This window comes from Peromyscus maniculatus, chromosome 4 (assembly GCF_049852395.1).
Source record: "Peromyscus maniculatus bairdii isolate BWxNUB_F1_BW_parent chromosome 4, HU_Pman_BW_mat_3.1, whole genome shotgun sequence".
NCBI classification, from domain to species: domain Eukaryota; kingdom Metazoa; phylum Chordata; class Mammalia; order Rodentia; family Cricetidae; genus Peromyscus; species Peromyscus maniculatus.
Genome location: NC_134855.1, coordinates 62,900,389 through 62,916,565, shown reverse-complemented (window position 1 = coordinate 62,916,565; position 16,177 = coordinate 62,900,389). Strand labels below are relative to the sequence as shown.

At 39.5% G+C, this 16,177-nt stretch overlaps 1 protein-coding gene across 3 annotated transcripts in view; it reads right to left on the bottom strand.

Annotated features, from left to right (window-relative positions):
- Positions 1 to 9,625, bottom strand: part of LOC102915608 (olfactory receptor 5G29-like) — a 30,866-nt gene extending 21,241 nt beyond the window's left edge. The window contains exon 1 of one of the 3 annotated variants that reach the window (XR_013050575.1): positions 9,449 to 9,625. The gene's annotated coding sequence lies outside the window, so the exon portion shown is untranslated. Of the gene's footprint in view, positions 1 to 8,877; positions 8,970 to 9,448 lie in introns of those variants that run through there. The other 2 variants (XM_076569846.1, XM_076569847.1) reach the window with 2 other exon arrangements.
- Positions 9,626 to 16,177: the final 6,552 nt, after the last annotated feature.

The following is a 16,177-nucleotide window of genomic DNA, read 5'->3' as shown; positions in this document are numbered from 1 at the left end:
TCTGTATCCTGCCTGAAGATACTTGTGCATGTATTGTGCTGCTCTATTCATAACAACAGGAAAATGAAACCAGCCTAGATGTCCATCACAGATGAATGGGTAATGAAAATATGGCACACATGAACAATGGAATTTCATTCCGCAGTGTAGAAAAAATGAGATTATGAAATATACAGGAAAATAGATGGATCTGAAATAAGTGCCTTGGGATTTTTCTAAGCATCTTAACATCATTATGTCTGAAGGTAGACTCCGGGGCTTGTCTCTTAAGTTGATGTGCCTTACACATCTCGATTAGGAGATTAATGGTAATTGCATTTCTTCTCTTGCTGGGGCCATAAAGTTGGTTTTGCTTTTTTTCTTCCTTACTTTCTTTCCTCTCTTTCTTTACTCTCTGCCCATGCATTCACCAGTGTTATCCAGTTATCACACACACACACACACACACACACACACACACACAATCTGGCTAAAGCCACTACTATTTCTCTCACAGAAAATACTACTACTCACCAAGTATATAGTAAATATAGTATCTGGATTTTCAGACTCTACCTCTCCCTCACAGTAAAAGATTCTCAGCACATTGATTTTATTATTATTTATTTATTTTACATACTAACCACAGTTTCCCCCCTCCTCCCTCACCTCCTTTCTACTCCTCCATCCTCTCCTCAGTGAGGGTTAAATCATGATCCTTTAAGAAATCAGACTAGGCATCTATTGTGCGCAAGATCCTAATGCCAGGCAGGGAGGGAGGGTGGCTAGGGACATGATGGTACAGGATGGGGGAAAGGATTGACAGAGATTAATGGAATATAAAGAAGCCTTATAAACGTCGGCATTATAACCATCTGTGTGAGCGCAGTGGCTCCACTTAGGGAGATAACTAACTGTTCTCTGTTTGGATTTAAGACTCATCCCATGGGAGGGGATGCGGCACCAGTGCCTGGTTAACTACTCAGATCTGGAAGGGTAGTAAGCCCATATAGGGAGTGCATTTCAGATAGCTATATATTATTTATATATACAAACCACACCAAGGGTCCATGCCAAGTGGTTGATAGAAAACACAAAATGAACTCGTGCTATTTTTGTAGATTTTTTGTCTCATATTGTTTTGTTTGGGCATTTTTGTCTTACTGGTCTTTTGCTTGTACATTATGGTTTCTGATTTTGTATTTTTATGAGTTTGTTATGTGTGTTTGTGTATTTCTTGTGTTTTCTCTTAGTTTGTTATTATTGTTGTTGTTGTCTTATTTATTTTGTTTGCTATTTTGTTCCTTTGCTAAAAAGAAAGATAAAGAAAGAGTATAGAATTGTGTGGGTGGAGAGGTGGAGAGAATGGGAGAGGGCTTGGAGGAAAAGTATCCATGATCAAAATATATTGTATGATAAAAATTTTTCATTAAAAATAATATTAACATTTGTTATCTGAGATTTGCTTCAAAATATTAATAAATAATAATTTTCTTCTTCTCACTGTCCACATGACTACTTTCTTCATTACCTTCAGGCTTTTGTTATAATGATGATTTCTTTGTGGGATGTTTTGCACTGCTCTGAAATTGTATACAACACATACTTCCTATTATCTTTTCCTGCTTTGTTTTGTTCTACATCATCAGTTGCCATCTTTTGTATCTTACTTATTATTTATATTTATTTTCTAATACCCCTTTATTATTTTCAGCTCCTAATTCCCCTTCACTAAGCTATTGCTTTTGCCTAAATTCCTGAAATGGCAGCAGATATACATTCATTTATATTTTAATTGCTTTAACTATATTCTCATAATGTACTCTTGTAACTGAGAATTTTCTCTCCGAGTCCCGCCAAGCCCTGGTAATCCCTTAGCCCACTTATAAAATAAACATACAGATGCTTATATTATTTAAACTGCTTGACCATTAGCTCAGGCCTATCATTGTCTAGCTCTTACTCTTATATTCAGCCCATTTCTATTAATCTATACTTTGCCATGTGGCTCGTGGCTTACTGGTTGGTACCTTACATCTTCCTTGTCCTGGCGGCAGCTGCAATCTATCTCTCTGCCCTCCTCTGCCCTCAATTCTCCTCTCTGTTAGTCCCACCTATACTTCTTGCCTGGCTACTGGCCAATCAGTGTTTTATTTATTAACCACTCAGAGCAACACATTTGCCATACAGAATATCCCACAGCATACTCTCTTTACTTATGAGTTTGCAATAAATTTCTTTGAGGTAGTTAAAGACACTTTGAGATGAATAATCAAGGATGGATGTTGTAAAATATTATTTCGAGGTATGTTACCTTTGTTTATGCTCTGTAACATTTGTTTAATGATGTGAATATATGTCTGATTAAATAAAATTCACCTGTGGTCAGGAGGCTGAGTCAGCAACTAGCTGACAGGAAGTGGTATGGAGGAGGCAGGTGAAAAGGAGTTTGTAAGGAGGGGCGAGGAGAAGCACGAGGGCTTTTTGGAGGACGCGAGCAAGGGGAGGAGGTGAGCTACTTGCTATTCAGCCTCCTTGAAGAGCAGAATTCCACCTTAACCTTTGAATCTTGAGTTCTTATAGGGAGAGCGGTTTAGTTAAGTTCCCTTCATAGCTTTGAAAGAGTTGGAGCTGGAGGGAACAGATTTCCCTTCTGCTACAGCCCTTGTGGCCTAAGCGCTGCTGGGAGCAGCAGAGTTGCTGTTACTGATTCAGGCAGCTATGGCTTAAAAGACAGCAACCATTTTAAAAAGAACAACAGGTGGAAATACACCCTAATTAATAACTGCTCAATAGCAGGAGCTTGCCATGTAGGTCTGTAGTAGAACACTGGTCAAGCATGCTTAAGACCCTAGATTCCATTCCAGTCCAGCAAATATATGAATATTTTCATATTCATGTATTGATTTATTCATTTCAAAAAGTGTATCCCTCCACCAAAAGCCATCAGCCTTGTAATTTGTCTAATGCAAAGAGGCCACCTTACTTGTGAAGAACACATAATGAGAAATTCAGAGGTGAAGTGTTGTCTTTGATTCTTCTATGGATGGTATTGAAAGTAGAACTCCTGACCAACCCCTTCACTAATCAGACTTCCTTTCAATTCTTTTCCCCTCAACTTTGTATTCTCAACATAAATTACTTTGGAGAAAGAGGGTATCAGTCATGGCAGTGGGTGGAAGTGTCCACCTTCTTGACCATACAACCACACTGCAATTGAGTTTTCATTAACACTAATGCTGTGGACAGAATCCACACATCTCCAGGTCTTCCTAGGTTCTATGTGCTTCTTCCTGTAACACCTACTACTGTTACTATCAAGACCAGAAAAAAATTACTGTGACAGTGTAGGAGACCTGCAGCATCCCATCTATCCTAAGATCAAATCACCAGCTGAGTAGTCCAGGAGTGTGAAACACAAGAAGGTTGAAAATGTGGTCATAACAAAAACCAATAAAACCAGAGGATTCATGTGAACCCAAGAGACTGCTCCAATCCCATTCTCAAAAAAAAAGCCATTTCTTTTTCAATGTGTCTAGGGAAGCCCCTTGGGAAGAGAAAGAAGTATCTGAAGCCAAGGGCTGTAAGAGATCACCAGGTCAATTGCATTTAACAAACTCTTAAGGCTGCTGCTCCTAACCAGCACACAGGATCACAATGAATAAAGTTATATACAGCAAGAAGTTAAACACAGACTATTTGTACATCTGAACAAAATAAGAACAGAATCCCTATCCCCTGCCTCATTTGGAATTTGTCACCTAACATTCACAGCCTGGATGCATGAGGGAGATCTTGATGGATCTTCTCTCTAGGTCTACTTTGCCAGAGTAGCTTTGCTTCCCCTGAGGCATGGAGTGCTGTTCTGGCCTTCATTCCTTTCCTCATTCACTCACGCTTGCATGCATTCTTCTTTCAGTCATAAATAAGGGCATCTGAAGCACTGAAAAAAAGAATGTATCTGGAAATGGAAGAACTGGCAACCTCAGAGCCATTCATTGATACCTGCTTTGTGGCTTTGAGCTACTCCTTAACTTTTAAAATCTGTTTCTTTCCCAATGAAGCAAGAATAATAACAAGCCTTGAAATACTTACATTTGGATTATGTAAGAAAATGAACATGAAAGACCTTGGTCGTCTTTTTTTTTTGTTTTGTTTTGTTTGTTTTGTTACAGTTTTGGAGGATTGAACCGAAGACTTCATGTATGTTGTGTAAGAACTTAAACGTTGAACTACACATCTATCCTTCTATCCTAAACTTCAGAAATTCATTTATTTCATGCTGGGAAAGAATGTCTTCACTAAGGAAAATCACAAGGTTAGTCTCCAGTGCCTTATCTTGAAATGAGTCACTGCATCATTTAGAATTCCCTGATCCTTGGCAGAAGCACCTGCATAGAAAGACATTTTCTTACCCACCAAGGAGGCAGTGGATAAGACCAAGGAAGGAATGAATACTATTAGATAGACTTAGGAGCTCACATGAATGCTCAAAGAATACTTTTCTGCCCAGACTCTCATCTGGAAGATATCAGTCATGCTCCAGTGTGTAAGGAAAAAAATTTTAAAGATTTCCTTGACGGATATTTGCAATATTCTACATAAATCTTCCAGCTTGTTTACCTCATCAGTTTAATCTGTATACATATCTAGTGCGAAATGGAAGTAATCAACCAGAAAATGAACACCTAATGCTTGTTATTGAGGGACCTGAAATTAGTCGGAAAGCTACTGACATTAGAAAAAAAATATTGGAAAATAGCTCATCTCTCCACCTCATTTTGCTAGAATTATACATGTGTGTATCTATAATTTTAGCTTATTATAAGATGAAAGTATACTTTGCAAATTAAGCATGAGAATCAAGAGTCCACAGGCCTCTAAGCTTGGAAGTGAAGTCAGTGAGTTCAAAGAAGTGATATGTGAGTTGAGAGATTTTTACGTACACCTCAGTGTACCTAAGAAGTGTCAACCTCTCTTGTGCCAATCTAAGTATTTATCCATAAACACAGAAAATCAGAGCTTAAAAATTCATTTGCATAAAAGTTGAATGTGTGTATACAAATGTTCATGGGTATTTTCCTCCAAGGTGAAATCAAGTTCAAAAATATTACTCTTCTTAGGAAGCAAAGAAGGAAACAGGCCTAAAACCTTCTCTCTGGAGGCTCTTCCAAGGAGAAAATAATTAGACTTTTCTCTCTGGTAATATATGCAAACGATTATGAGCAATTATCCAATGGCAAGGCAGCGCAGCTGTGGGCCTCTTTGACTCTGAGCCTGCACCTTAGTGAGGGCATGGTCCCCAAACTGACGGTGGTAGAACAAGTCCAGGTGGAGAGATAATGAGACTGAGAGAACATCAGAGGTCAGATTAAATATAAAATGTTGACAAACTCTATGCTGATTAGAGGTCTTTTTAAATGTCATTTTCCCAATTTTGTAGCTGGGAAACTTGAAGTTCATCAAGTTCAAACAGCTTCTTCAAAGTTACTTTGTAAGCACATGGCATGTCATTGATGGGAACGTACTTAACTTTATTTTTACATTTTGATTGGGTATAATTAAATCAAAGCAATGTGTGGTAGTTTGACTGTAATTGGCCTCTATAATCTCATAGGGAGTGGCACTATTAGGAGGTGTAGCTTTGTTGGAGTGGGTATGAACTTATTGGAGGAAGTGTATCACTGTGGGGGTAGGTTTTGAGTGGGCTTCCTATGCTTAGGATACCACTGAGTGTGTCAGTCGATTTCCTGTTACTTTGAGATGTAAGACTCTCAGCTACTTCTCCAACACCACATCTGCCTGCATGCCGCCATGCTGATAATGAACTGAACCTTTGAAACCATACTCGAGCCAACTCAATTAAATGTTTTCCTTTATAAAGAGTTGCCATGGCCATGGTGTCTACGAAGACAAAAACCCTAACTAAGACCCAGTGTAATTCAATATTCATTGGGTAGTTTCTCAGTTCTTCACCCAGTCCATTCCATGGTTAACATGCAGTCCCTGGAGTCAGTTTTAAATAGTTTAAAGGTGCTCACCACATGATCCTGGTGACCTGAATTTAAGCCCTGGAACCCATGTAAACATGGAAAAAGAAAACATTCTACAAAAGATGTCCTGTGATCTCCATATGTCTGTGTACACATGCACACACACAATTATGTCCACAAATGCACACATATACTGATTAATTAGTTAAAATTGTATGCATATAGTACCCTAAATATTTCTCAAGTATTTATTATGCACATACAGGAAAACAGAATTATATATTCTTGACCACCTTCCACATTCAAATATAACATACAATGTAAAAATTTTCTTGTCTCATTGACAAATATGTACTGAAGATCTTTCCATTGGATTCCTACAAAGTATCTCATTCTGCCATTGGCCACACCTCCGTAAAGGTAAACTGAAGTTCATGTACTCAACCCTCCAAAGAAGAAAATGTAAGTTGTCTCTAGGATTTTGCTAATACAGTGGACATCCTTGTTGATAAATAAAGAGTGTTATATCTGGGTAGATCTTAAGTCATGGCAGCTGTCTTTATGTTTCAAGAAATCAGTCTTTTGTCTAGGACAAGAGTTGCAACATTTTTCTCACTTTGACATTTATCATTTGATTTAGTCATGGCATATATAAGTTTTAAGCTGCTTTGTTTGATTTTATCATCTGTAAGATCTTATTTTGAATGGCTTGAGCTTTGGTTCTTTAAGAAGAACAAATATATCAACCTCTCCTCCTGGTTTAGATGCTTGTGTAATACTGACAGTGGCTGGAACCATTAAAGATTATAAAAGCCCTCACTCATACATGCAGCGATGTTTGGGTTTTATGTTTTATAAATGTTTTGTTCTAACTTCTGGAGTTTATCCTTGTGTATAGTAATGATATATGGATTTAGCTTCTAAGCAGTGGCATATGAATTCACATCTGCTTATATACTCTGGTGGTACCCCAAAGCTGTGTAGTAACCTCAAAAAAAATGAACCAGAATTCCCAAATATATACCTAATCATTTCAATATCATTTTGGTTTCCTTCTTATAGGGTTCTTGGCAGGCTGTTTTGGTAAATACTCAGTGTTCTATGGACTATCTCAAGGAATAGGAGTCTATATGTAGGGGTTTATACAAGAAGTCAGTAAAAAGGGAGACTGAACGGTACATCACAGACATGCCTGCATATCCTTATTTGCTGCAGTACTATCTACCACAGAGATAGTGTATACTTAGTACAAGCGTGCATCAACAGATGACAGCTAATAAAATACAATGTACTGTTCAGACATTAAGAAAAACAAAAATATGCCACTTTAGGAAAATGGATTCAGCTGGAGATCATGTTGTTAAATAAAACCAGACCTTGAAAGAAAGAATATTACATGCTGCCACTTGTATGTGGATTTTGACATTTTTTTTAAAAGATATGCAAGCATAGGGAGAAAAAAACCCTTGTGGCTAAGACGGGAGCAGAGGAAGGGTGAGTGAGAAAGGGAAAGGGAAAGGTATGAGTAACATCAAAATTCACGAGAATGTCATTATCACTTTTCACAATGAATGTATCCTAACAACAGGGGAGGAAAGCAAGGGACAGAGTCCTCTGAGCAGCCTAATTCCCTGTGAAGCATTGGTAGGCAATCGTGTGCTTCAGAGACACTTCATTTTCCACAAGGAGGCCTGGAATTCAGTCTTAACTTGAACCCTTCACAGCTTGGAAATGTGGACCGGCTATTAAATCCCTGGGTCTTTGTTATATCGATTCCAGAGGAAGAGGATGAGATATTCCTTGCTTTCATCTTGTTTGTGTTAGTTAAGCTACTTACAGTCTTCAATAGTCCAACCAGATAGAAATCTACCCCATGTGAACATACCTCTCACAACAACACTGAGAGGTAGGTGGGATTTTTTTTCTCATTTTGTAAGTGAGGAATGTAAAAAAAAAAAGCTTTCAAAGGTCACCCAACACAAGAGAAATATGGCAATGCAAGAAGTGTGAGAAAGTAATCATAGTGGGTTATGACTGGAGTGTCTTTCAAAATTTACAAAAGCACATGGTCATATGAGCATATTGCTAGAGTTCTTCCCAGGTCCTTGGAAGAGAACATTATAAGGGAAGAGCTTCTAAGCAAGTTCTTTCTGAAGAAAGGACTCTTGGAATGTGTTTTTGTTTAAAGACATTGATGATGAGAAAGCAGTAAATCATGCAAAATAGGAAAAGACAGACATTTAGAAGAGTGAACCACTAATGGAGAGGCTCAAGGCAAGAACAAATCTGAGTTGCTTGATTCTCTGAAGAACAAGCTCATAAGGAATGAAACCTCTCCCTCTTTCTGCCAAAGGTGCTAAGAAACCCAGTGTATAATTTCTGTTTGAAGACTCATTATAACTATTACTACTTTAAAGGAGCATCTGCTACTATTTTGTAGCTTATAATATTTGCTGGACTTCTGATGATGTCCCATGATGCTATGACAAGTGAGGACAACACAGAGGCTGTGCAAGATTCAAGTTCTATGCTAGATGCATCACTACATTTTGTATGTACTGATTTACATCATAGAGTCCCCTGATAATCTACTTAAACCAAAATTCTAACATTGAGAAAAGTGTAAAACCACTAAATCTCAATTGTACTATTTGATAGTGTAGGACACTGAAGGTTTGGAAGAATAAATGGTTTGGTGAGAAGCATAGTTAGATGCAAACAGAACCACTGTAAGAACTCTGCTGAATGCTCTGTCATGTCCCAAGATGCTCTTTCATGAATTTGCCACTCTTTAATAAAGAACAGTCAAAAGACTATTCTCATCCATGTATATTTTCTTCCCATCTCATGAGACAAAGTTAGACATTCATAAGACTTGCTCCACATTAAAAATCTCTCCACTTACCTCAACAGAAGCTGAATAGGAGAAAGTGTATATTTGACATCTGTAGTTCTATCAATTTGAGCTTCTCTGGGGAGTATCATTTCTTGGTACCTCAAGAAAAGAATTATAGGATAACGTCTGTGGTTGGGATACAAATGCTTGAAACTGTCATAACCTTTCCTCTCCATTCTTGCCACCTCCTACATTCTTCAAGTCATATTACCTCTCACCTTTAACCATTGCACAAGCCTCCTGATTGTTCTCTGATCCCTCTACAATCTTGCCCAATTTATCAGCTTTCATCTCTTATAGAAATATCCTCTTCAAACACCCTAAGGCTCTCCCATCAAATAAAATTATAGTAATAGAAGAACAATCTCTAAGAATGTTAAGATTTAATTAGTTTAACTTGGCATTTAAAACAGTCCATTGCTCACATTACAATTCTCACTTTCTGGCTAAATGTTATAATTCATACTGTAATACAGGAAAATACATTTGTTTCTAATTTCTACTGGAAGCCCTATCTTATCACTAAAGTAGGCCTTTGCTCATCTTTTCCTCCTGCCCATGTGTTTTCTCTTGATCATACCTTTTGGGAAATTCTCCATCCTTCATCATCCAACTCGGTATCTTCTGCTAGATACATCCCTTCCATCATGACATCAAGCAACTGAGAAGTCTTCCAAATTTGACTCCACACTGGGTTGAAAATACTCTTTCCTTCAGACTTAAGGTGCTAGCTTGTATTGGCATTATTTTGTTCCAGTTATAGGCTGTGAACCCTCTAGGGCAGAACTAGAGAGATCTTTATATCTGCCTGATAAGATGCTAAGGTACAATGAGTGCTTAGTATCATAGCTGATGAAGGAACAGGCTGGGAGATCCTCAGTATTTACTCCTCTGGTGCCTAGAGAAAAGTTCAAGAACTGAGGAGAAAGTCTTTTATAAAATATCCCTATTTTCTGACCAAACAGAAGAATGGGAAATGGAGGCTAATTGGAAGGCAATTAGGATAGTAGAGTCAATAAAACACACCATAGCTAAATGACATTGTTAAAACACATAGAGCTGCAGTCATAAAGCCAGCCAGGAATAGGTCAGAATAACAGTCAAGTCTGGGTAGGTGGTTTTAAGGTCTGTTCTGAGTCTTCCCCGTGAAACAAGGCTACCAACCCTCTATAGAGCCTGCTTACAAAATCGCTGCTGGCATTTTAGAGCGTTGTAGTTACGCAGTAAAAAGTGGAGGAATAAGACAAGCATGGTGGTGCACAGCTTTCATCCCAGCACCCAGGAGGCGAAACCAGGTGAATCTCTAAGTTTACGGCTACCCTGCTCTATGGAGCAAGTTCCAGGACAGCCAGGGCTACACAGAGAAACCCTCTCTCAAAAAGCCAACCAACCACACAAACAAAAGTAAAGGAACTACGCAAATCAAAAGCTAACTTTAGAGCCTACTATGTGTTGCCAAACATCACCTTGTAGAGACACAAAACTCATATTCAACACCTCTTAGAAAATGGAATTTGAGAGGTTGGGAAGAGGGCTCTGTGTTTGCAAATTGCTTGCTGCACAAACATGAGACCCTAATTTCAGATCCCCAGAACCTACATAAAAAAAGCTGGACATGGAAGAGCACAGCTGTAACCTTGGCCTTGGAAGAAAGAGACAGGAAGAGCCAAGGGGGCCTAGCTCCAAATCCATCTAGCTGTCATGGTGAGCTCCCGGTTCAGAGAGAGACCCTGTCTCAAAAATTAAAGTGAAGAACATATGAGGGAGACACCTTGATGTTAACCTCTGGCCTCCATACATGACTACATGAGTGAACACATACACATGTACATACACACACACACACACACACACACACACACACACACAATCCCATATGTACATAAAGACACAATTGTATTTGGGTCTTCATCTAGTCACTTGAAGGATTCATTAAGTCTTTCCCCCTCTGTAGGAATTCATTTTTGTATATTCTGCAGTTATCATCAGATCTAAATATCTCATATAAAGAGCTAAAAGTGTAAATATCATTTCCTGAAAGGGGGAAAGGCACATCTGGAATGACAGGCTTAAGGATCCTGCTAATTAGGAAAGGAACTGAATAATCATAGAGGAGTCTAGAAGGAGATGTGGCATCGCTGTGGTGAGAAGGGTGAGGAGAGGCCTGGGGGTTTGTAACAATTTCACACTCTTTCCCAAGTCCCTCCACGTCAGAGGAGGAAAAGAATGTTCAGGATCTTAGCCACTAAGGCTTACATCCCTCTGTAATCAGGTACTGAGTTACTTAACACCAGGTTTGAGAAATGCAGAAGCAAAGAAGGCATGTCTCTTGCCATCTCACAATTCATATTCTAATATGCAAGAAAAATGCAAACAAAAGATGAATAATCACACCAAGCTCAGAAACAGTAGGAACAGAAAAGTGTTCCAGCCCTTATCTGAAGGATCATGATTGACCTCACCTCTATGTGATTGATCTCACCCATATCTGATTGACCTCACCTATATCTGATTGACCTCACCCACATCTGCAATCTAAAAGTTGAATTCATAGAAGTTGAAAGTAGAAGGTAGTTACTTTGGGCTGGACAGAGAAGAAAAGAAGAGAGGATGCATGAGGCTGACGACTGGGTTATAAGCTATGACCAGGAGTACATTCTAGCCTGTAACTGCACAGTAAGAGTAGTTAGAGATAACAAAAATAGAGTGCATGTCTCTTATACTTGAAGGATTTTTTAATGTTTTTCCATAAAAGAATGATAAATGTTTGAGAGAGTAAATTATTTTAAACTGACTTAAATAGTGTATAATATATAAATAAATCAGAACATCAAATACCTGGTGGCTGTAGAGATGGCTCAGCAGTTAAGAGCATTTGCTGTTCTTCCAGGAAACCTGTGTTCAGTCCCAACATCCATGTGGGAAGGCTCATAACTGCCTATAACTCTACCTCCAGGGGATTCCATGCCCTTCTGGTTTTGCAGGCACACACACACACACACACACACACACAAAATAAAATAAAATAAAATAAAATAAAATATTAATGAATATAAAAATACATAAAAATATTTTTAAATTAAAAAACACCACATCATTACTCATTAGTATGTATAACATAAGTTTTTAATATGAGTAAAAATAATTTAAATTTTTTAAATGAATGACAATATTCAAGACCATTCAAGAAAATGTCCAGGGCAGAGACATTCAGGCCCAGCGGCGGCCCACAGAGGTAGACAGGCCCGGCGGCAGAGACAAGCAGACGCAGGTAGGCCTGCGGCGGCGGCCCGCGGAGGTAGACGGACCCAGCAGCAGCCCGCTGAGGTAGACGGGCCCAGCGGCGGCAGCCGACAGAGATATTCAGACCCGGCGGCAGCCGGCAGAGACATTCAGGCCCAGCGGCGGCCCACAGAAGTAGACGGGCCCAGCGGCGGCCCGCTGAGGTAAACGGGCCCGGCGGCAGCGGCTGACAGGGACATTCAGGCCCGGCAGCAGCCGGCAGAGACATTCAGGCCCAGCGGCAGCCCACAGAGGTAGACAGGCCCGGCGGCAGAGACAAGCAGACGCAGGTAGGCCTGCGGCGGCGGCCCGCGGAGGTAGACGGACCCAGCAGCAGCCCGCTGAGGTAGACGGGCCCAGCGGCGGCAGCCGACAGAGATATTCAGGCCCGGCGGCAGCCGGCAGAGACATTCAGGCCTAGCAGCGGTCCACAGAGGTAGACAGGCCCGGCGGCAGAGACAAGCAGACGCAGGTAGGCCTGTGGCGGCGGCCTGTGGAGAAGACGGGCCCAGCGGCAGCCCGCTGAGGTAGATGTGCAGCGGCCGACAGGGACATTCAGGCCCGGGGGAGGCCCCCAGAGGCAGACAGACCCAGCGGCAGCTGACAGGGACATACAGGCCCGGCGGCGGACCGCAGAGGTAAACAGGCCCAGGGACGGAGACAAGCAGACACAGCTTGGAACAGGGACACCCCTAACCCCAACATCTGGGGAAGAAGCTATCTCCGTGGGTCAGAACCAGAACGAATCTGAACACTCCGTCTGAGGACAACCCAGGGCCCAGCTGCTGATCCTGTGAAACCCAACAACTTGGAGGTGTTGGTGAGACTACCCTGCTCAGCTGAAACCCATCTGGGAGAGGATTCAGATGCCTACAGTTTAAAGTCTGAAGAAACAAGATCAGCTGAGGAGTTGACAAATGAACAAAAAGTGACCTGAGAACACAGAAGAAGGCGCTACCCAGACACCAAACAAGATCACCAGAATCATAAGTATATAATTCACCGATCGAAATCAGCAGCCCCTGAAGAAATAGCCCAAAAGCACCAATTTAACCAAGAACCCCTACTAAACCAAGACTAAAAATTAGAACAAAAGAGGCACTCTCAGACACAGACACCACCTGCACCTCACAGAGGAAGAGATGAGTAGGCGCCAGTGCAAAAATACAGGCAACAACATAAAGACCTATATGGCAACATCAGAACCTAGTGATTCTACACCTGCAAGACCTAAACATACCATGACAGAAGAAACAGAAGAAATCAACCCTAAAAATGACATTAAGAAGATGATAGAGGCCCTTAAAGAAGAAATAAAACATTCCCTCAATGAGGAAATAAAAACTTTCCTTAAAGAGGAATTGAAAAACTACCTTAAAGAGGAAATAAAAACTTTCCTTAAAGAGGAAATAAAAAACTCCCTTAAAGAGGAAATAAAAACTTCCCTTAAAGAGGAAATGAAAAACTCCATTAAAGAGGAAATAAAAAACTCCCTTAAAGAAATGGAAGAAAAAACGAACAAAAAATGGGAAGAAATTAAAGAAAGCCAAGAAAAAGCAATTAAACAGATGAAAGAAACATTCCAAGATCTGAAAAATGAATTTGAGACAATAAAGAAAACACATGCTGAGGGAATGCTGGAAATAGAAATCCTGACAAAACGAACAGGAACTACAGAAACAAGCATAACCAACCGATTGCAAGAGATGGAACAGAGAATCTCTGACACTGAAGACACGATAGAGAAAATAGATTCGTCAGTCAAAGAAAACAATAAAGACAAAAAAGTCCTAACACAAAACGTCCAGGAAATTTGGGACACCATGAAAAGACCAAACCTAAGAATAATAGGGATAGAAGAAGGAGAAGAATACCAACTCAAAGGCACAGAAAATATATTCAACAAAATCATAGAAGAAAACTTTCCTAACCTAAAGAAAGAAATACCTATGAAGATACAAGAAGCTTACAGAACACCGAATAGGCTGGATCCAAAAAAAAAGTCCCCTCGCCACATAATAATCAAAACACTAAACACACAGAATAAAGAAAAAATATTAAGAGCTGCAAAGGAAAAGGACCAAGTAACATATAAAGGCAAACCCATCAGAATAACACCAGACTACTCAATAGAGACTATGAAAGATAGAAGATCATGGACAAACCTCATGCAGACACTAAGAGACCATGGATGCCAACCCAGACTATTATACCCAGCAAAACTCTTAATCACCATAGGCGGAGTAAACAAAATATTCCAGGATAAAACCAGATTTAATCAATACCTGTCCACAAACCCAGCCCTACAGAAAGCACTAGAAGGGAAAATTCAACCCAAAGAAGCTAAACACATCCATGAAAAATCAAGCAATAGATAATCCTACACCAACATACACCACAGAAGGACAACACAACACAACCAAAAAATAACAGGAATTAACAATCACTGGTCATTAATATCCATCAATATCAATGGTCTCAACTCACCTATAAAAAGACACAGGCTAACAGAATGGATTAGAAAACAGGACCCATCCATATGCTGCATACAAGAAACACACCTTAACTCCAAAGACAGACACTACCTCCGAGTAAAGGGATGGGAAAAGGTTTTCCAAGCAAATGGACCTAAGAAACAAGCTGGTGTAGCTATCCTAATATCTAATAAAATAGACTTCAAACTAAAATCAATCAAAAGAGACCAGGATGGACATTACATATTCATCACAGGAAAAATCCACCAAGATGAAGTCTCGATTCTAAACATTTATGCTCCAAATACAAAAGCACCCACATTCATAAAAGAAACACTACTAAAGTTTAAAACGCACATCAAACCCCACACATTAGTAGTGGGAGATTTTAACACACCACTCTCACCAAAAGATAGATCTACCAGACTGAAACTTAACAAAGAAATAAAGGACCTAACAGATGTTATGACTCAAATGGACCTAATAGATATCTACAGAATATTCCATCCTAACACAAAAGAATATACCTTCTTCTCAGCACCCCATGGAACCTTCTCAAAAATTGACCACATGCTTGGACACAAAACAAATCTCAACAGATACAAAAAAATTGGAATAACCTCCTGTATTTTATCAGACCACCATGCCTTAAAGTTAGAACTCAATAACAACAAAAATTATAGAAAACCCACAAACTCATGGAAACTGAATAATACCCACCTGAAACATCAATGGGTCAAGGAAGAAATAAAGACAGAAATTAAAGAGTTCCTAGAATTCAATGAAAATGAAAGTACAACATACCCAAACTTATGGGACACTATGAAAGCAGTGCTAAGAGGAAAATTCATAGCTCTAAATGCACACATAAAGAAGATGGAGCAATCCCATACCAATGAATTAACAGCACAACTGAAAGCTCTAGAACAAAAAGAAACAAACTCACCCAGGAGAAATAGACGCCAGGAAATAATCAAATTGAGGGCTGAAATCAACGAAATAGAAAACAAGAGAACAATACAAAAAATCAATGAAACAAAGAGTTGGTTCTTTGAAAAAATCAACAAGATAGACAAACCACTAGCCAAATTAACCAAAAGGCAAAGAGAGAACACACAAATTCACAAAATCAGAAATGAAAAGGGAGACATAACAACAGACAATGAGGAAATCCAGAGAATCATCAGATCATACTTCAAAAACCTGTACTCCACAAAAATGGAAAACCAGGAAGAAATGGACAATTTTCTGGATAAATACCAAATACCAAAATTAAATCAAGACCAGATAAACCATTTAAATAGACCAATAACCCCTAAAGAAATAGAAACAGTCATCAAAAGTCTCCCAACTAAAAAAAGCCCAGGACCAGATGGTTTCAGTGCAGAATTCTACCTGACTTTCAAAGAAGAACTAATACCAATCCTCTTCAAAGTGTTCCACACAATAGAAACAGAAGGAACACTACCAAACTCTTTTTATGAGGCTACAATTACCCTGATACCCAAACCACACAAAGATGCAACAAAGAAAGAGAACTACAGACCAATCTC